General features: G+C 41.2%; 1 protein-coding gene across 5 annotated transcripts in view; it reads left to right on the forward strand.

Annotated features, from left to right (window-relative positions):
* RSU1 (Ras suppressor protein 1) overlaps positions 1-21,303 on the forward strand; it is a 249,472-nt gene that overhangs the window by 148,387 nt on the left and 79,782 nt on the right. The window lies entirely within an intron of this gene.

Consider the following 21,303-nt stretch of genomic DNA (forward strand, 5'->3'; position numbering starts at 1 on the left):
CACGAAGCACCTACTGTGTGCCATGTTTGATAAACATTGACAGTAGGTCAGTATTTTGAGAAGGAAGAAAAATATTGCTAAAATCATGTTTAGCTATGCTACTATACAGTATTTAAACCTCTGTTGTAACAGAAAGGTGATTAATGAGACACCATGAGCCTGCTTATTATCCTGTCAACCTTGTGATGTGCCTGCAAATACAAAGGATCTTTAAAATAACCATACTGAGCAAAGGAGATGGTCTCTGCTTTTACAGAGTGGACATGCCTGCATGTTTTAATTTATTTTGGTATTAGTGTTATTCCATTATTACAGACTGCGCCTGAGGGAAAAAGCAAGTTAATTATTGTCACGTGTAATGAGATAATTGCATACGTGTAACTTGACAAAGCACCCTACAGGTGTGTTACTCTGTGATGAGAAATGCCTACTCCTAAGTCATCCTGTGTAGGGAGTGGAGTTGGAAAAGAGTTTTAGATAGCAGAATGTGTTTTGAAAAAAAAAAAAAAGAATGTGTTTTGTTTTTTTTAAACAGAAGTCCTAAAGTAGTGGTAAATACTGTAAGAGTTTCTGATGGTGTCACGTTGGGAATTTATCACTGTGTGTGAATGGCTTTATTTGTTTTTTCCAATAAATGCCCTTATGTCTTACAAAATTTCATCTCAACCAAGATGAAGGAGTGATTGCCAGTAAAATTTGAGCTGTTAGTCAAACATTAATGATCTGTGGAGAGAGTTGTGCTTCCTCCTGAGAAGGATTTTCATACTGAATTCAGTGGAGAATTCAGGTGTGGTCTGTCCAGCCCCCTACAAAAGTCACCTGCTTCTGAAGAACTTGGTAGGAAGGAGAGGCTAGTTCTACTCTCATTGACATTTTCTGTGTCCTGATTTGGGAGATAGTGGTAAAAAGCCTTTTGAATTAGTTTTCTTTCTTTTTGTGCCTCTCTCCCATATAGCAAAGTTAAAATTTTTGTTTTTGTCTTCTTTTATTAGCTCTGATTTTAAGTACCTCTTAGGATTTACAAAGCTCTGTCTTGGGTTCTTTCAGGTACCGTACTTCTTTTTAAATACTGATAAGATTCTTCCCTTTGAATTTGCTTTTTCTTTTTAATTTGGTTAATTGATTTGGATAAATAAGTTATCCCAGTTGTTTGGATACTGAAGGAATAAGATGCATATCTCTGAGAGGGAGGGTGATTTAATTCCCAGTGTTCACACATGCTGAATATTGTGCCTTCATGATTCACAAGGACCCCTTCTAATCTCTGTTCTGTTAGGGTGTTTGTCTTGCTTATGAATAAATTTGAGTGAAAAAGCTTTTTAAGTTAAAGCTGCATTGATGGTTCAAAAAATAAATTAAAAATAAAAATGAGATTAAGTCTTTGATTTAGGAGGTTCATAAAGTTCTTGTGGTATTTTTTTAAAGAAATATTTAAATGGATTTCCCTTAACTATTTAAAAGTCTGAAGACAGAGTCTCCTTTTATAGGACACCTAGTGGAAAGAGGAAGAGGAGCTCACTACCTCCTTGTAAATATATGGAGTCTAAAAGCCCTCTGCCATAATTGATGCTTTTATACTTTGTGACTTGGACAGAGTCAACACTTTTTACTCCACTGTTTCCTGTTTTTAATAGGTTAAGTAAAACTAGTAACTAGAAAACAATATCTTGCTTTTCAACAGTAATTTTGGAAACTCTTGTTATACATCTTCTGTATCGAATAACATACATTTAATTCTCTGTAAGCCACTGCTTTTAAGCATAAGAGTGAATCGTTGAATTTCCTGTTCAATCTCAGAAAAGAAAATGAATGTTTGTTGTTTATTTTGGCCATCTGCATACTTGCCTCCCTCACTGTTGTCTCCTTGCTTCCTCAAGTTTTAAACTTGACTAATTGGAGATTGCAGCTTCTACTCCAAGTAGCTCCAGTCAGAGGCTCGTAACAAGCTTTGACATCTCCTCACAGGCAGTATGAAGGAGAAAAGCAATAAGCAGTATATCCGGAGAGTGAGCAAATTGGTTGAGCATCTGAGAAATCAGATTAGCTGACCCTGAGAGTTCTAACTGTCGTTAACCTGTCTTGGTTTCCCCCAAAATGATCAGCCTTTGAGAGACTGAAGAAAAGAGCAATCCAGAGAAGACCTCAGTCAGAAGCAAGTACTTAGTTTGGTGGCCATTCCAGTTCTTGGTTTCGTGCCAGGCAAGGACTAGTCAGATGCCAAGGAGCTTCCTTCCTGGCTTTGTTGAGAGAGAATTCACAAATCGTACAACTCACCCATTCAAAGTGTACAAGTCAGTGACTTTTAGTATATTCATCCAGTTTGCATCCAGACTGTTCTCCAAGGGTGTGCACCATTTTACATTCCCACCAGCACTGTGGGAGAGCTCTAGTGTCTCCACGTCCTGGCTGTCATATGTTGTTATGTGTCCTTTTGATTACAGCCACCCCAGTGGATGGGAAATGGTACTATAGTTTTAGTTGGATTTCAGTAATGGCCATGATGTCGAGCATGTTTTCATGTGCTTATTTACAGGTTTTCATGTTGTGAGTTACATTATCTCACAAACTGTTACCCATCACCGTAGTACCTGATGAAACTACTCCTCAGAAGTACCTACTAACGTGTGCCGTGTCTGTACTAACCCCCAAAGCTGAGCAGAGTTTTGGGCTCTGCCACAGTGGCATGCCAGGGTAGAAGGAAGGACAAACTTGTTAACAAATATATGAAATAAAGTCTTTGGGGAGCTATGATGGAAGGGAAGTGTGGGCAGAGAAGTGGGAACATGACGGTGAAAGAGTTTACTTCTGCTAGGGAGAAGGAGTTTGATCAAGAGGGAAAAACATGGCAGAGGCGGTATTGGTTATGCTGTGAACAGTTCAGTCTCAGGCATTGGACCGAGAAGGGGGCTCTAAGCATGAAAAGACACAGCTCCTGACTATATTAAGAGCAATCAGCGGACATTGTGGATCTTGATTCTTGACTGTCAAAATGCTGTGGGCCACATTTTCATATAGCACTGCTGAGCTGGTGTCTTTCTCCCTTACTATAACCCTCATGATTGAGGAAAGTGCTTCCTCATATCAGTTATGACGGGGCAAGGTATCACTAAGCAGCTGAAAAAGAGCTGTGTCCATTTGGTCCAAAAGCAGCTTTTTTTAGTACTATTGTTTCTTAACGCACGTGAGAATCCCTTTTCGGCCCCGATTGATAGCTGGAAAAACAAATTCATTTTAGAAAAATATGTGATTTGTAATCTTAAATTTAGGAAATATAAGTGACCTCACTAGCTAGGTCTTTTGCATGTGTAAGACAATGTGTTTTTGTAAAGTGTATTACTATTTGCCCTAGTTTATTTTCAGGATTTGTTTTGTTTTCTTGTTCTCTTTTTTGAAAGCATTTATAATGGTTTTGGAGAAAAAGATCAGCTTCTGTACTAAATCTCACCTAGAACACTTCTGCCTCTTAAAGATACTTCAAGATTGTCTTCGAAAGATGTACGGGAGAAGTGACACTCAGCATCCCTGACGAGCTCAAGTCCTCATTTATGTTTACTAAATTTGCAACTCTGACATGATATTTTAGAAAGCCATATAACATGTTTTTGCCAATTGGTTCTGATGTTTGATGGCTTAAGGAGAAATAGATTTGTGTCTTGAACTTCTGGAACCTTTCCAACATTGCTTTTTTTCCCCCTGAAAGCTAGTGCTAAGAAATCAGTACTACTAAATATTGAAACACAATTTCCTTGGTTTTATTTTCCTGTAGATAAAATGAGATTAGGAACAGGGAATTTTCTGGAATGCTTTCATGGAAAAATAGGCTCTTGCAAAAATGCCATGAAATAATTGAAGCTCAATTATTTGTAGTAATTTTTTTAAGTATTTATTTATTTATTTATTCATGAGAGACACACAGAGGCAGAGACATAGAGGGAGAAGCAGGCTCCTTGCAGGGAGCCCAATGTGGGACCCAATCCCAGACCCTGGGATCACACCTGAGCCGAAGGCAGATGCTCAACTGCTGAGCCACCAAGGCGTCCCTGTACTAATATTTTCTTAAATATAATTATATATCATATTACATATTTTTGCTTAAAATCACTATTAATAGCAATGAGAAAACTTTTATTCCTGGTGCCTTCTGTTGTGGAGAAGAACTACAGTTCACCATAAATATTCCTTTTCCTCTTTTGGCAGACCCATTTAGCATGTACAAATTGGAACTCTGCACTCCATATAGCAGTTAGTTCAAGGCCTTGGGGATCCACAGAGTCTGGTTCAGACCTAGTATCACTGCTTGAGCAAGTTCTTTCACTTCTCCTCCATCCCTATGCCTTCTTTTATAACATGTAAAACCAGAATAGTATCTATATCCTAGGACTGCCCTGAGGAGTGGATAAGATCACACATGGCAAGCCTGGGGCAGAGCAGCTGGCACTGGGACCCCCCCCCCCCATTGTATAACCTACAATTGCTTATCACTAGTGAAAATCTCCTTAGCGGAGAAAGGTCAGTGTTAACATTCATATCCATTAGGCTGTCCAGAAACATTTTGGTTGTGGTAATAACTTGGAAAACATGAACTTCCTGGGACACCTGGGTGGCTTAGTGGTTGAGCATCTGCCTTCAGCTCAAGGCATGATCCTGGAGTGCTAGGATCGAGTCCCATATCAGGCTCACCATAGTGAGCCTGCTTCTCCCTCTGCCTATATCTTTGCCTCTCTCTGTGTGTCTCTCTTGAATAAATAAATATTAAAAAAAAAGAGAGAGAGAGAGAGAGAGAGAGAGAACATGAATTTCCTGTATAATTTGTAAGTCATCTTTACCCAGGTGTGTAGCAGGCATGTGGTTGATAAATGCCACAGCTTATATTTATTGAGGAGAGGGCTGTGCGAGGCCCAGTTCCAGACAAGAGGTGAGAAGTGATGGGGGCACCTGGGTGGCTCAGTGGTTGAGCATCTACCTTTGGCTCAGGGCATGATCCCGAAGTCCTGGGATCGAGTCCCATATCGGGCTCCTTGCATGGAGCCTGCTTCTCTCTCTGCCTGTGTCTCTGCCTCTCTCTGTGTCTCTCATTGATAAATAAATAAAATCTTAAAAAAAAAAAAAAGAGGTGGGAAGTGATAGGCTACACTTGTGTTTTCTAATTCAGCTAAATAGCCCTGTCACGGTTACCTCCATTGTGTAGATTTAGAAATTGAGGCACAGAGACGGTAGGGGACTTTCCCAAGATTACATGGTTAACATAGGTGGCACCAGGATCAGTAGTGAAAAAGGTAATTTTGTGTATTTATCACTTCTGTAGAAGTGAATGATGATGCAGAAGTTGTCTAATTCTTGGAAGGTGGTGGAGTAAGGTAACAGGAATTTACCATTTTTTGCATAATGAAAGTAATTTCTGCATCTTCAAGTGTCCACACGAAAGCCACTCTGAAGTAAAGGGTGGCCATCATTTTTAAGGCAGTCATGCTAGTTCTCTTCTCAGTAACAGATTACATCTGTTACCTTTTTCCACAAATCATCATTATGTGTTTCCTGTTGTCCAGACAAATCTATATGATTCACATGGCAGGATGTTACTGGACTTGCTTCTTAAACCGTATTCTGATTCTTAAATAAAGCAGTTTGGTACAGATCCTTAACTGTCCTTCATGGTACTATATCTGAATAGCCATTCTGTTTTTATAATTCCTTTCAGGCTTTTTTTTTTTTTCTCCTGAGTAAATTAAACAATAAACACATGCGTTGACTAAAATGAACCTATTACCTTTTTACCTTTTAGAACATTGATGAATTTTTGTTTGGGCTTGTTATTTAAAGAATAAGCATGAGATTTTTTCTGTGCATTTATTATGTCCCAGAAACTAGACTTTTACAAAGTAAAGGATAAATATTTAAAATCTTGAGGCTAAAAAAAATAAAATAAAATAAAATAAAATTAAAATAAAATAAAATCTTGAGGCTAACAAGGAATCCTATGTAAATTCAAAATGGAGAATTCACAAGGATTTTGTTCTGTGTGGTGGTTAGTCTTTTGGAAAGAGGTTTAAGGTTAGTGCTTTTACATAACCAATTGTTATTTCAGGGTCCTTGAAGAAGTTATCTGTATGATTAGAAAAGAATGTTACAGAATGGGTTTAAAGAATAATCTAATTTTATATAACACTGACATCCCTCCAAAGCCAAGCCTGATGTTTCTTTGTTTACTTCCTATATGAAAGCATGCCATCCTGTTTATAATCAGTGGCCAGAAAATTTAAGACGAAAGTAGCTCTTCCTCAGCATATAGCAGACAGTCTGTGAAAAATCACTGATGAGAAAAATTAGAGACCCAGATGGTACGGCTAGTCTTGGATTTCTGTTGTCAACCAGAGTTCATAGTCAGAGGCTGGTTGGTATTGATGCTGTTTCCACCTTTTCTACCAGTTTCTCACCAGATCTTTGGATCTCCGCAGAGCAGCAGCTGATTGTTCTGCAACTCTTCTGTATTATTCAGTAGTTTGCCAAGCCACCTATTACTGTGTCCTTTGCTTCTTTCCTTCCTCCCCTACCTGCCTGCCTTTGTACACTTCTCTGCTTTTTTTGTTAACTTTATGAAAGAGTGAATGTCAGCGTACTTCTGTCACTAGGTAATCTGTGAAATGATCGAGAAAGGAAAAGTTAGACCAAAATCACACTAATATCCATGAGCAACTCCATACAGATCCAAGTCCTTGCTCTTTGATTGTATTAATAAAGATGTGTTCACAGCAACCCATAGCATATATAGGAGTGTGTGTAAGTAGCCTTGTTTAATTCATCCCTACACTTTGAGGGAAAAAATACTTAATAACATAAACAATTTGCTGGTGGCAGGTCTCTTGTCAGGTGATTGGCTCTGTGGCTCTACAGAGCCCTGATTTTAATGGTGGGAAGGGTAGTAGAAGTCTTCTTGCTTGTTATTAATGCGGTGAGGAGACCCATCGTTCAGCTCCCTTGCTTCGGTGGCATTGATTGAGCACCTGTTCTACATTCAGACAGGCCCTCTGCTGAGGGACTCATGTGTGAAGATAGATATTGTCCCCTGACCATATGAACTGTACAGTGCAATAGGGGAGTCACTCCCTAATCTAAACAGTCTCATAACTAGATATGTATTATAAAATGTAGTTAAGTATGGAAAAGGAAAAGCACAGTATTGTGTTCTAAGAGCTTGTACCTGGGAACCTGATAGCCCAACAAAACTGAAAAGTGGCAGGAGCTAACAAGTGAAGGAATGAGAAGGATAAGAGGAGTCCAGCAGCAAGCAGAAGGGCACCCCTGGCAGTGAAAGTTGCACATGCAAAGGCCCTGTGGCAGAAGAAGGCAAGGCTCTTTTGAGGAATTGACTATGCTCGTAGCACAGAGAGTGGTCCCAGGTGAAGTCAGTGCTGGGCAGGAACTACCCCATGCTAGTTGGTAGCTCACTTGGAGGATTTTTATCCCAGAGTGAAGGGAAATGGCAAGTGTGAACAGGTGGGAATTTGATCCCATTTGCTTTGGAAAGGTCACTTTATACTATAAGTGAAGGGGCCAGCGGAAGTAGACAGCTTGCTGGGCCATCTCTGGTGCCTAGGTATGAGACATGGATGGTAGAGCTTGGACCAGGGGCTGAAGGAGAGGTTGAGAAAGTTATTTAGGGGAAGAATTTGGGAACATGCGTGTGATGATTGGATAAGAGGAAGGGTGAAGTGTCCAGGGCTGTTTTGAGGGGTTGTGTTCTCACTTCAGGCAAAATAAATTCAGGATCTAAAATTAAAAGTGGAGTTCAAAATAACCAGAATCCAACAAGCAGCGTGTTGTGTTCTTCCTCCAACCTCCCCTTCCTCTCCCCCCCCCCTTTGCTTCCTCCCCCTACCTCCCTCTTTCCTAATTTGTACCTTTCTGATGTACTCAGGCAAAAAGATGGGCTGCTAGGAAAGCAACTTTGGTTTCTAACTTTGCAGATCCCCAACGCCAGATCTGTTCCTATTAATACGAAATGGGGGTTTGATATGAATTTTTCCTTAAAATATATTGTCTTATTTATGTTAAAAACATACAGCTTCAGAGCACTTACTTTAAACTCTCTGACTATAAAACGTGAGCTGGCTAGGTTGTTTCTAGGTGCTAAAACCAAACGTCTGCATGAATTGCAGTGTTGCTGTAAATATTTCCAGGCACAGACAGGTAGATGCAATAGGAAAAACCTGAGCAAATTCTGAGGATGCCAATATTGTCACAAAGTCTCCATGCAGAATGAAGTTGTTTGACAAAGTGTTTCCCCGGTGATTTGGCTGCAGATGAAAATGTCTTCAGCAATAAAATTCCGTGCTTGAGCCTCAGCTCTGTGCACCCATCAGTCAGCAAATGACATATCAAGGATCTTTTTTGCTGTATTAGTTAATATGTTGGCAGAAATATGTGAAACATTGTTATTCTCCTCAATTTCTGTGCCTGGATGGTTTTTTCCCTACCTTTAAACACACATTAATTTTACCAAAATATTTTCCAGCCATAAATCTGTGGACTAATCAATAGGATTGCATTAGAACAGAGCTAAAAAGTTGTTTTATTACAAGGGTTTTCTTAGTTACCAATACCAGAAGACATATACTAGCAAGAGCTGCTGTTTTGCCATCCTTCTCGAATCGTTCTGGGGAAATTTAAGGGTTCGTAAGGCAATTAGTGATGAAGCATATTTTAATTATAGGATCTGGATAAGCTGCGTACAGCTTTATGAATTAATACATTATTGTTTAATAGGTCACAGTCACGTGTGACTTTAATCACACTTCTTGTAGCCCCAGTTTTATTAGCCAGGCGTGTTTTATAACTTAATAATTTATACATAATGAGTTCAGAAGTTCCATTTGTGTGATATCAGAGAAATAATTTACCCCATCCGTTAGCACTCATAAACAGCAGCAGAGTCCTGCAGGATCGCAACCGAATAACTGTCCAAGATCATTTTACATTAAAGGGTACTTTTAATAATGAGACCATTTTGTACGGCATTATGTTATTTCTGTGGAAGCCAAGTCTGGCTTTCATGAAGTGATTTAAGAAGCAGGAGAGAAGATGAATCACAATCATTTCACCCATATTTAATAAGCATGATTATCCTGTGAGGTCTGCATCCGTTCTTGCAGTTGGGAAAACCGTAAGGGATTGGATTCATGCATGTTGCAGAATTTCCTTGTCCAACCCTGCCCCTCCACGCCAGTTCCTCCCGGCTTCAGTACGTGTCAGAAGCTGTTAAATGAACTGCATTGAGCTGCGTGTATCTTAATGGCATGTGTGTCATACTTGAGCTTTGGCTTTGCAAAGCTGCCCTGCATCCTCGCCTCGGGGTTCCCATTGTCATCTCAGGGAAGGTACAGTCTTCTCGCCTCCAGAGCTACCTCTCCAAGAGCCCCTGTGGGAATACCTGCGGACCCTGTCCTTGCACAGAAGCCAGGAAACTCACACTCATTGATTGACTACTTTACAGCAGGCACGGGGCTAGTTTATGCTTGTCATTTTCATCAAGATTTTATTTTAAATCACAGACCCACTGGGGGCCTCACTTGTGGAGAATCTTTTGAGGTCACAAAGTGATATTGGAGAATCTTCAGGCTGGGGTGATCTGTGTATGCTGCAAGGATATTAATAGGCCCACAAAAGGGTGTTATGTTCAAATAAGCTTAGAAAACTTTGGGGAAAAACCCTTTGAGAATAGCAAGTGTTCACCTTTGATGTCCAGAGAGAGCATAGATGGTATAGCATTTCCCAAACTGTATTGACCATAGAAAAAAATTTTTGGAAGTGTTTGACTCTCAGTTTCTTTCTCTATGAAGTAATAAATAAACGTGTATAAAACATATAAGAAGTATATAAAGTTAAAATTCAAGCAAATAAATTTGAAAATCTAATTGGTTTTATTGAACCATTCATCAATCAGGCAGGGTTCCATCTATCAAGTGGAAGGGAGAAAGGAGCCCTGAGAGCTTTAAAAAAAAAAATTTAAAAATTAAAAAAAATTAAAAAAACTTTTAAAGGCACAGAGAGGGAATTAAAAAAAAAAGGGAATTTATTAGCAAGGAATGCATTGTTGAGGCAAAGTTACCCTCCTCAGGACAGCAGAAGGGGTCTCTCAGTAAATTTTCTAGTATTCGCCAGGAAATTCCATATTGATTCCTTAACGGTTCCATACCTAGAAGGTTGAAACTGCAGTTAGGTTAGGTGTTAGGTATTGATTTGCTGACTTGAGGGCTTAACCTAAGTGGTGCCATTTTAGGCCTGTTTTTGTTTTTGTTTTCGTTTTAGCATTAGTTACACTGTTGTGTCCACAACCTAAGTTTTGTCAGGGTGGAAGGAATAATGTATGATCATGTGATTTTCAAGCTGTGAAGTGCCATGAAAATATAACCGATTATGATTGTTTTTTCCTTTCATCTTTTTTGGAAATAGAGTGTCAGAGACGAAATGTGCCAAATTCTTTAATTGTTCAGATTCTTGTGATCTGGATACTGTTCTTTGTGTCTTTTATTCTTCCTGCCCAACTCTTTTCTGTGCTGGGGAAATCTCTCCTCTGTTTGAGGGTCCACATCACTTACCGCAAAAAATGATCTTTAGCAAGTGGTTGATCTGAGTGTGAATTTTAAGTGATGTTTCTAGTTGTGTTTAGAGTATCTTTTGACCGTTCACTGTCAGTTATTAATAATGCCTAATACGACTTTTCTTTATAGTAATGCAACCCTAGAATTATATTCCCCCACTCAGCTTTTCCAGATTGATCTAAACTTCAAATAAAGGGAGGTGGGGAAGAAAGGGAGTAAAAGTCAGCAAATCCCTTGCTGCGCAGATAGGTAGACAGCCTGCACTACGGGAAACCTGCTTGTGGCTCCAGCTGCCTGATTTTTTTCTCTTTAACAAGTTTATGCTCACAGTTGCATGTTTGTAAATGTTTATTGAATTAATAAGTAACTTTGCGTACCATAAATGCTATTTTGATTTCATGTGGAGGCAAGATTGAATTTCTTCATGGTTTGATCCAGTGCTATTGATTCTCTTATGGCGATTTGGAGAACAGAGCTCTGATGGTCTCAGCGAGCTAATTTGTTGATAATGTAATTTATTGATAATGCTTTAGTTGCAGGAAGTAGAAGGAACGTGTTCCACTCAATACAAAGCATGGTATTCTTTTGTTATTCATTTATTCACTCAACCAAGATTTATAGTGCCTATTACTGGCGCTGGGTCCAATGGGGAATAAAATACAATACCTGTCCTGGTGAAGTTTGCATTCTAGTGGGGAGAGAGAGTAAGTGAACGAATGTTAGATGGTGACAAGAGGCAGAGGGTGGGAAGTGTCACAGAAGGCCTCAGAGACCTGATGTATGTGCAGAAATTGAAAAGAGCAGTGGTCCAGGCGGGGGCAGGGGGGCACAGGTGCACCCACCCAGGAAAACATAGCAAGGCCACTGTGAGGTTCAAGAGGTGACAATGACAAGAGTTTGGGTTTTGTTCTCAATGAGACAGGAGGCCATGGGTATGTTTTGAGCAGAAGAGTGACAAGATCTGGTTAATCTTTTAGAAGGAGCACTGGTCCCAGGGAATGAAAAGGGAGGCAGAAAAAAAACAGTTTGGAGGCAATTTGCAGGAACCTGAGCAGGAGGTGGTGGTGGGTTGGCTGAGATGGGACATTAGATGTGTATTTGAAAGAGAGAGGCTGATAGAATTTGCTGGTGAGTTGGAGGTGGGATGGGAAGAATGAAGTTGGTGTTGTCCAAATGGAATTCTCGGAGAGGAGTGGATTTGAGAGGGGCAATTTGGGAGGTGTTAAGGGGGTGGTTGGCAGGTGGGTTGTCATCATCCGGAGACAGGACTGTGATCTGGCTGGAGATACAAGCCTGAGAGTCCGGAGTGTTGGGAGTCTAGAGGAGATCATCTAGGGAGTACGAAAAGAAAAAATCCAGAGACTAAGCCCCAGGACCCCTGGCGTTTAAGAGGCAGTAGAAAGGCTATCAAAGCTAGTACAGGAAACAGAGAGGGAGCCCTCAGTCAAAAAGCGAGGCAAGAGAGCATAGTGTCCCAAAAACCACACGAATTAATGGCCTCCGGAAGGTGAAATTGATCAGTTTTGCCCATTGCCATATATAATCGAATAAGGTTGAGGTTGCCCTTTGGAGTTAACAATGCAGAGGTCTTATCAAAGCTCGGAGCTTGTTTTGGTACCAAAGGGGTTGGAGTAGGAAGCTTAGCTTGGAATGGGTTAAACACAGATAAATCTTTGGAGAGTTCACTCCGAGTGAAGGCAGGGATGGGCAGTCACTAGAGGAGGATGTTGAGTCAAGACAGGCAGGAATAAAATGTGTGTGGTATTAATGTGAATGGTTAGCAGAGCGAAGTAAATCGATGATGTAGGAGAGAGGACAGTTGCTAGAGCAGTGTCATTGTGTGGGCAGAAGGGGTGGGGATCTGGGATGCAAGTGGAGGGGTTGGCCTTGGCTGGGGGTCCAGGCAGTTCACGCAGAGTAATCACAGGAGGCACGATGTGCCCATGCCAGTGCCAGTAGGTTGGCGGACCAATGCTGGGACTGGGTGGCATTTCTCTTTGCAACGTTTCAATACTCTCAGTGAACTAGGGAGCAAGGTTCTCAGCTGAGAGGGAGGATGGGTGAGGAAGTATTGTCATATTTGAGGTTTGGAAGAAGAGGATATAAAATTGGCTAGCAGAGGGAGAAAGAATATATTGAAAAAATGAGCTAAGAGGGCCAGGAGTACAAAGGACCTGGTGATAATCCAAGAAAACTGAACTTTCCTCTTTCTGCTTGCTGCATTGGGACAACTTGCCCAGAATATCTGCAGATGCAACCAATATTCCACTGTATAAATACACCTCAATTTGTTTATCCATTGACCTCTTATTGCACATTAATATTGTTTCCAGTTTGAGGTTATATGGATACAGCTGCTCTGAACATTTTTGTACAAGTCTTTATACGGACATATGTTTTCATTTCCCCTGGGTAGGTTCCTAGAAGCAGAATCACTGGGTCGTAGAATAGACATATATTTAACTTGGTAAGAAACTGCCAGTTTTCTGAAGTGGCTGTTCTGCAAAAGTAAGCAGGCAAATGCTTCACCCTGTTGGGTAGAAAATAAGTTTATAGTAAATGGAAAGTGCAACGTAGTAGAAATTCATTGTCTTGGCTTAGTCATTAGTGAATCTTAGCAAAGTCCCTGAACTATTAGACTCAATTCCCCCCAAAAGCTTTGTGGAGGATACAAAGTAGGTCATCTATAAGGTCCCTTTGAGATCCCACATTCTGTGAATTTTGCTGAAATGCAACCACATAGTTGTAAACAGCCACATATCTGCGTATTTTTATTCTGTGGGAGTTGAGCTGCATTTAAAGTGCTGGACACAGGAAGAAAATCTCGAACATAAGATGCAGGAGGCAAAAGGACTAGGCTCATATGAAGCACACAGTTGCATGTGAAAATGACATATTCTTTAAAAGAAAACATTGTGTGGCGATAGAGAATTCAACTCAGAGTTTTATATTAAAAAGTTGTGTACCTATGGATAGCTCCCATTTTGTCTTTTTTTTTTTTTAAGATTTTATTTATTTATTTGAGAGATTGAGAGCAGGAGCTAGGGAGAGGGAGGAGCAGGTTCCCTGCTGAGCAAGGAACCCAATGCAGAGGCTCAATCCCAGGACCCCGAGATCATGATCTGTGTCAAAGGCAGATGCTTAACCGACTGAGCCATCCAGGTGCACATCCCAAGTTGTGTTTTCATTAGGACGTATATATTGGGAGGTACAGTTGGGTGGTTGAAGAACAAACTGCTCGCACGTGCACTGTTTGGATTGGCGTGGCTTGCTTTGAAATGGGAGCAATGCAACATCGGCCCCTGTTACTACTGCAGGACCACTGGACAGGTGTTCTGTTCACCTGGGTGTTTTCCAGCCAAGAGCAGAGAATGTTTGTTTCTGTTTCTTGCCAGCAACAGAAGACCCCATCGCCATCTTGCTCTATGTCTTGTCTGTAAATGGATCTGCATGTACATGGCTGCACATCTCTGAGCCATCTTGGCATTCCGTCCCCATACTTCAGCTCTGCACAGTGAAGAGAATGCTTTGGCAAAGACTGAGGAGTCATGGTTCACATGGTTGAAACTGTCTGATAAATAGAGGATGCTAGAAAAGACAGATTGGACATCAGTGTGAGATCCCATACGTCTGCAATCTGTCTTTCAGGTTAATGAGAATTAGTGGTGGGGAGGGAAAAACCAGTTGGAGAGAGCTCCAAGCCAGTGGGGAATCTTGACTAAGCTGTGATTGGTTGTAGAGGCAAATGTCCGGTTGGTGCCCCTCACCCAGGAGGGTCCTGGAGTTGAGATCGTCATCCACTCAGGGCAGGATTTTGCCCTCTCCTTGTCACAGCTTTCTGAGAAGGGATTCTGAAGGGTCTGAGTTCTGAAACGTATTCAGAGGGGATCTTGGATTGGCACGTTCGAGGTCAGGCCAAACTACTATTTTGTGCAGAGTCCCTTCCACAACATCCTTGGCCTGACTGGTATTCTCGCCTCTCCTTGAATACCTAGAGTGACCTGGAACTCAACTAACTTAGCACAGTTACTATAGAACATGTGCTTTTCAGGACATTTCTGAGCCATGGGACCTTTCTTCCATGACGTGAGGAAAGAATCTAAAAACAAAAGCAAATGCACAGCTACCATGGGGAGGCAGCTCCGGCTGGTTGTGTTTCTCTCCCTAGGCGGGAATGGATTGTGGACACAATACGCATTTTACATCTGTTCTTTCTTGGTGGCCTCAAATAAGCTCAAGTAAGCATTCTTTTCCCAAGTTGGGGATCATCATATCTTAAGTGGCCCTGATTTTTCTTTACATTGATGTATAAAGGTGACTCCTGGGGCACCTGGGTGGCTCAGTGGTTGAGCATCTCCCTTTGGCTCAGGTTGTGATCCCAGGATCCTGGGATCGAGTCCCATATTGGGCTCCCCGCAGGGTGTCTGCTTCTCCTTCTGTCTGTGTCTCTGCCTCTCTCTTTCTCTGTCTCTCATGAATAAGTAAGTGAAATCGAAAGAAAGAAAGAAAGAAAGAAAGAAAGAAAGAAAGAAGAAAGAAAGAAAGAAAGAAAGAAGAGAGAGAAAGAAAGAAGAAAAGAAAGAAAGAAAGAAGAAAAGAAAGAAAGAAAGAAAGAAAGAAAGAAAGAAAGAAAGAAAGAAAGAAAGAAAGAAAGAAAAAGAAAGAAAGAAAGAAAACTCCTTTTTCACATTGGGCTTACGTTCTTCATAGCCATTCAAAAGTCCGTGTATTTGTAATGCTAACACAGTGATTTTCAACCAGGACTGTTTTGTTCCCCAAGGGACATTTGACAATGACTAGAGCCATCACTAATGTCCACACATCTGATATGGGGGATGCTACTGGTATCTACTTAGTAGAGAGAGGCCAGGGATGCTACCAAACATCCTACAATGCACTGGACAGTCATGCCTAACAAAGAATTATCTGGTCCAAAGTGTCTTTGTAGGGGGATTGAGAAACTCTGGTCTAGAGGAGCCAGTGTTTCCAGCCAACCAGTAGTACCTCCCCATCGTAGCCAGCCCAGTTAAGAGTTTTGGGCTGTGGCACACAGCATTGTTAGTATCTAGGGAGACTGAAGGGTTTTAATTTCATGAGCAAAAGAGCTTCTTCATTTATTTATATCCTTTATGGTTCTTACAGAAGAGTTATAGTAGGACCAAGCAGTTGGCCATAGGAAGAGTTCATGGAGAATCAGTCATTGGTGGTTTGGTTATAATATGATGCTTGGCAGCACGGTTGTTCTCTTGCTTTTATCGGCAACCTAACTCGGAGTGGAAGATACCTTTGAATCCTAAACAAGGACTTACTTTAAAAAGCCTCTTGGGTTTTTTTGTTTTGTTTTGTGTTTTTAGATACATCCAACTTATCACTAATAAACCAAGGAGGTGTATGGTTACCTCCAATTAAAAGAAGAGTGAGCAGTCAGGATCAAAGAGATTTAAAAGGCTTTGTGTTTTCAGGAGTTTATTCATACGTTTCAGAAAGCAATTTGCCATAGTTTACCTAGTTTTCTAAATCTGGTTTATTGTTTATTATTCAGTGGGGGATTTTTTGTTGTTGTTGTTGTTGGTTTTGTTTATGTGGTAGGGGACACAAAGGGAAAAGTGTTTTGAGAGGAAATCATGTGCATGTGTTTTTCATGTCATGAGAAGGCAAAGTCAATGTCAGGGCAGGTTTTGATATGTAATAGTAGTAGAACAGACATAAGCATTGAATAACTTCCCATCCACCCTTTTTGGGGTAGAACCCATGCTGAGAGAGGACGCAGAAGAGCTTGTCAGTCAAGGCAGCAGCTAATTAGATTAGCTCCAGTGCCTCTCTGGACCACTTCCAGAAGCACACACCCTGTCACACTTGCCATAAGTGTCAGTTCAGGCTCCCTCTTCCCAGTTCCTTTGACTCAGTCCAAACCACACTTGAAATTGGATGGGATAAACATTTCTGGGGTGTCCTCTGTGTGCTGGATTCCCTGTGCTAGGGATGAGGTACTGGAATGGGAACAGGAAGCATACATTGTTTAGGAGCATAAAAGTAGGGTCAAGGAAAGGTTCCCTGGGCCCACAATGACTATAACTCAGGGAAATAATAGAATAGTAGAATACCGGTGGTGTAAGCAGAGGACGATGGGATTCTGAATTATGCCACCGGGTAAAGCACAGTCTTTGACCATTTTCACTTTTAAAGGAAAATTAAAATTAATGAGCTGTCATTGAAGGAGTGGTGTACCATTTGGAATTTGGAGGTGTTCTGGAAATCCTCCTTTGGTAGTGATTTATTTATGGTTAAAAAAAAATCACCCTCCTATGTTTCCTTTTATTGTGAGGCTCATGGAAGCACAGGGCCAGCCAAGGTCCAAGTGGTGCCCACCACTGGGCAAGTGCACTCTCCGAAGAGTGACTGCTCCCCGCCGTGCAGGCAGGACCCAGCACCAATGTGCCCTGGGCTTGTTTGAGGCTTAAATCATCTCAGTGCTCTGACTTCTCTCTGGAGACACGGTCTAAACTGTCCCCCGCCAATCATGGCATTGCAGCTTTCATGCAGAAGCTTGTCTTCTGATCCTCTCCCATGGAACATGACAGTTTTCTGTGTGATGGCCGAATTAATTATCAGAAATGGTTTGTTGGCAGACAGTTGGATGCTAATTATGATTGGAACCTCTGGGCCCTTACACCCAAATCTGCTGATGTTTGGTGGTGGTGGTAAAAATGAAAAACAGTAAAATATGAAAGGATTTCTTTTTGCGGGGAGGTGAGAGGAACAACTCAAAGCAAGGCAAATCAGGCCAGGCAGCTTTGATTGAGTTAACTGGGCTCTGAGCTACAGCGACTCACCCTGTGGTTGTAAGGAAAGGATTGAAGAAGTGATTAATTAATTGTTACTTTCTCGTAAAGGAGGATTTGAGATCGGATATTTCAATGCAAAGTCAAAAACTGGCATTGATTAAATTTGAGGTGACATTTGGGGAGGTGTTCTCAGAATGTCTAAATTTGATTATCCAATTTGACTTCACACTGTTTCCCAGGTTTGTGAAATCTTTCTAGCAGGTTCCACCTGGGAAGTATTATTTTCAATTAAATGGATCATGACCACTGGAGAAAGAATCATGAAATGCACCTGTGGCGTGGGGTCATGTTGTGAACAAAGCTGCCCAGCTCACAAAGGGATGTTTTGGGAGTCCGTCTGTGCCAAGAAGGGCTTTGGGTATCATTTCATTCTTTCTCATCATCAGTTACGTTAATGAGGTGTAGAGATGAAGGCAGGTGCGTACTTCATGGAGCTGTGTGACGCATGGTGGATGCTGTCACTGGCTCTCACTGGGCACAAGCGAGGAGGAGGCCATCGGACCCTTGATCACGGGAAGGGAATGATAACCTATTGGGAGAACGTAAAAAGGCAATCAGGTGTTAGTGAGAAAAGTGGAGAAAACAAGAACAGGAAACTTGTTAATCATTTCATATAGGGATGGGAATGGGCTGGCTTTCTTTAGCAAGGCTGATGATATAGTACAAGCAGTATTCTGGCATAAATTCTCAAATAATCCTTATTGAATAAGTAAACAAAGGACACCCTTAAATACTTCTGGGGGGAGTTCCCTGGATTTTTTTTTAAAGAAGGTCTTTTCCTCAAGGAAAGTTGTGACTCCTGATTTCTTGCTAAATTAGGTGGCTGACCTATAATGACAACCTAAAAACTAAGTTTTGTCTAATTCATGTTGCATCTCAGCAATCATCAGATAAGGCTGTCTGGCAGTAGCATAAACTTGCCTTTAGGTTTTACTCGGGGAAGCAGCAGTACAGTGCATCCCCACTCATGAACCACTCTTAGCCCAGAAAATGCACAGGGGGCAAAGGCAGGTGCCTAAAAATAAACTGCTTTGTTCCGTGGCAGAACAGGGTGTGGTTGAGGACGTGATTGTGTCAGAAGGGGCTATTTTAAAGTCCCTGAAATCTTTCTCCACTTCCACTTTCAGTTGAATTTCCTGAAACTTTTTCTTCCAAGGTATAAAGGCAAGGTAAGATGAACAGGAAGTTTAAGGGAATTATACTCATTACATCTCATTTCTCTCTGCCTTTTCCAGCTTTTTCTTGATGATTTTAATTCTTAACCATGCAGCAATTCAGTGACCTCAATTCTCCCTCTCATGAGCCAGAGAGGAGAGTCCTGTGTGTCTCAAGAGACTCAGAGCCTCCTATCTTTCCCAGTTACACTCATGGGGAGCTGCACTCTAGCAGGGCTCTACCTGGCTCAGGTAAAGATTGGCACTTGGGCTCTGTGGGAAGGGGGAAGAGGGTCGGGGCCAAGCCAACAGCATGAACACCTGGATTTGTTCATGAGTTTCTTCATTTATTCACATGCTTTCATTCACTCACTGGTTCATGGAAACTTGGGGAGCGTTATAGAAAGCTGGGAACCATGCCCATCATTGTGAGGAAAGCATGGGCCCCACTCTCAGGTTCAGTTCCCAAATGCACATTCTAACAATGATGTGTCATTACCAAGGCATGCAGAAGCCAAGTTAATACAGCCCAAGAGCTGGATTTCCAACTAGGGGTGTTCCTTTTATAAATGGACACAAGAATTATTATTTTGCACACCCTGGCTTTTGAATATTAGGAAGTTACTAACATCAACAGTTTAATCTGTTAAACTGTTTAAACTCTTAAACTGTTAATCGGGTATCTCTGGCTTCTGTCAACTTGAGACCTTATGGGTGACTTTGGATAGGGTGATGCTGCCTGGTACCCGGGCTTCAAGGAGGCTCTGAGCGCATTTCTGCCACCAACCACCTGTCATCTTGGTCAAGTCATTTGCCCCAGCCACATCCCAGTTTCTCATCTGTGAAACAACTTGCTTAACCAAAGTGAATTTAGGTCATACTCATTTTTTATCTATATATATTTTTTATTTTAATGAGTAAAAGAGTGATCCTAAAGTTTAATTAGTCTAATTGTGCTACTAAAATGGAAAAGAAAACCAAACAGAATTATTTTTTTTCCATTTGGGACAAGTCAGATTTCAAAGATACCATCATTTCTGCTACCTGAGGTTAGAGGCAGTATTTCTAAGTAATTTCTTTTTTTTTTTTAATTTTTATTTATTTATGACAGTCACACACAGAGAGAGAGAGAGAGAGAGAGAGGCAGAGAGAGAGAGAGAGGCAGAGACATAGGCAGAGGGAGAACTAGGCTCCATGCACCGGGAGCCCGACATGGGATTCGATCCCGGGTCTCCAGGATCGCGCCCTGGACCGAAGGCAGGCGCTGAACTGCTGCGCCACCCAGGGATCCCCTCTAAGTAATTTCTAATTACCTAGTAAGTAATTAGATGTGTCCAGCCTAACAGACGTGATCTTATTCATTCTTCACAGCCTTAAGAGGGAGGTTCTGTTAGTTTTCTTCCACACTTATGATGTATACACTGTCCCTGTTTGCAGATATGGAGTTAGAAACCCAGCAAGACCGGGTAACTTGTCTGGGGTACACATCAGTGAATGTTCAGATGGGGTTTGAATACAGAGCTTCTATATGACTCACATAATGTTCTGATCAGCTTCCTAGCCACTCCATGTATCACAGAGGAGGGGTCCAGTAATCAGTAGGTACAAGATGGGTAGAACAAGATGGAACCTTTTAATGTGATCACTTTGAAGACTTGTACTCAGCTCTTTCTTTTTTCCTCATTAGTGTACTTTGTTTCACTATGCACAGAGGCTGTGGTGTTCTAGATCAGTGTTGCCAATGGGTCTCGTTTTGAACCCTTGCTAATTAAAATAATGACCTGATGACTGGCCCCTTCATACTCAAGTGTGGTCTCCTGAGCAGTGATCATCTGGTAATTGGTCAGAAATGCAGGATTTTGGGCCCCACCTCAGACCCTCTGAATCAGAATCTATGCCAGCCCTGGTTCCCTAGGTGATTGCTGTGCACAGTGAAGTTTGGGAGCTTTGCTTGTCTGGCAGGACCCCTAGTGAACCCTATGCTACTTGGCAGAGGAACACAGTTGAGTATCACATCACGGTAACCACGCTAATAGTATTGTGGCCAAGAGTGAAGCATTTGAGGAATATGTATAAAGTAACTGAAGAATGTGACAGCCAGGAGGAAGGAACATGACCTGAATGCAAGAGAAGCTATAAAAAGAAAAAATTTTTTTTTCCAATGGACCTTGCTTCTTATGTGGTTGAGGAAGAAAGGGTTGTTGGTTTTTTTTTCCCCCTTTTTGTTTTTACTTTGGAAAAACAAAACATGTCAGGATGCCTGGAAGTTCAAACGGTAAAGTCCAGCTAGTAAAAAGTGAAATTAATGAAACGAGAGAAGGCTAAAACTTAGTCACAAACCAGACTTCTCAAGGCTACTATGTGGAGCTAATTGCAGGACTCCCTGTCCCTTTGTTTTGCCCCTAAACATTCGTATTTCTTATAAAACATCTCCATAGTGAAAAATCATATGTGTCGTATAAAATAATTACTTATATCTATCATTAAGAATAAACACACAGCAGGCAGCAGTGAATGCCTTTCCTACCTGTCTCATTGTGGCTGTTTTGTAAATGCACAAAATGTTATAGAACATGCAAGAGAAATGTAAAATTTCTTGCAATCAGTGGATTCTACCTAACAAGTGAAAATTGAAGCTTAGCTCATTTGGAGGCAGTTATATCATGTGTGCAGTGAGGTTTTTAAGATTTGTATTGAACAAATTAA

Source organism: Canis lupus, chromosome 2 (genome assembly GCF_003254725.2).
Source record: "Canis lupus dingo isolate Sandy chromosome 2, ASM325472v2, whole genome shotgun sequence".
Lineage (NCBI taxonomy): Eukaryota > Metazoa > Chordata > Mammalia > Carnivora > Canidae > Canis > Canis lupus.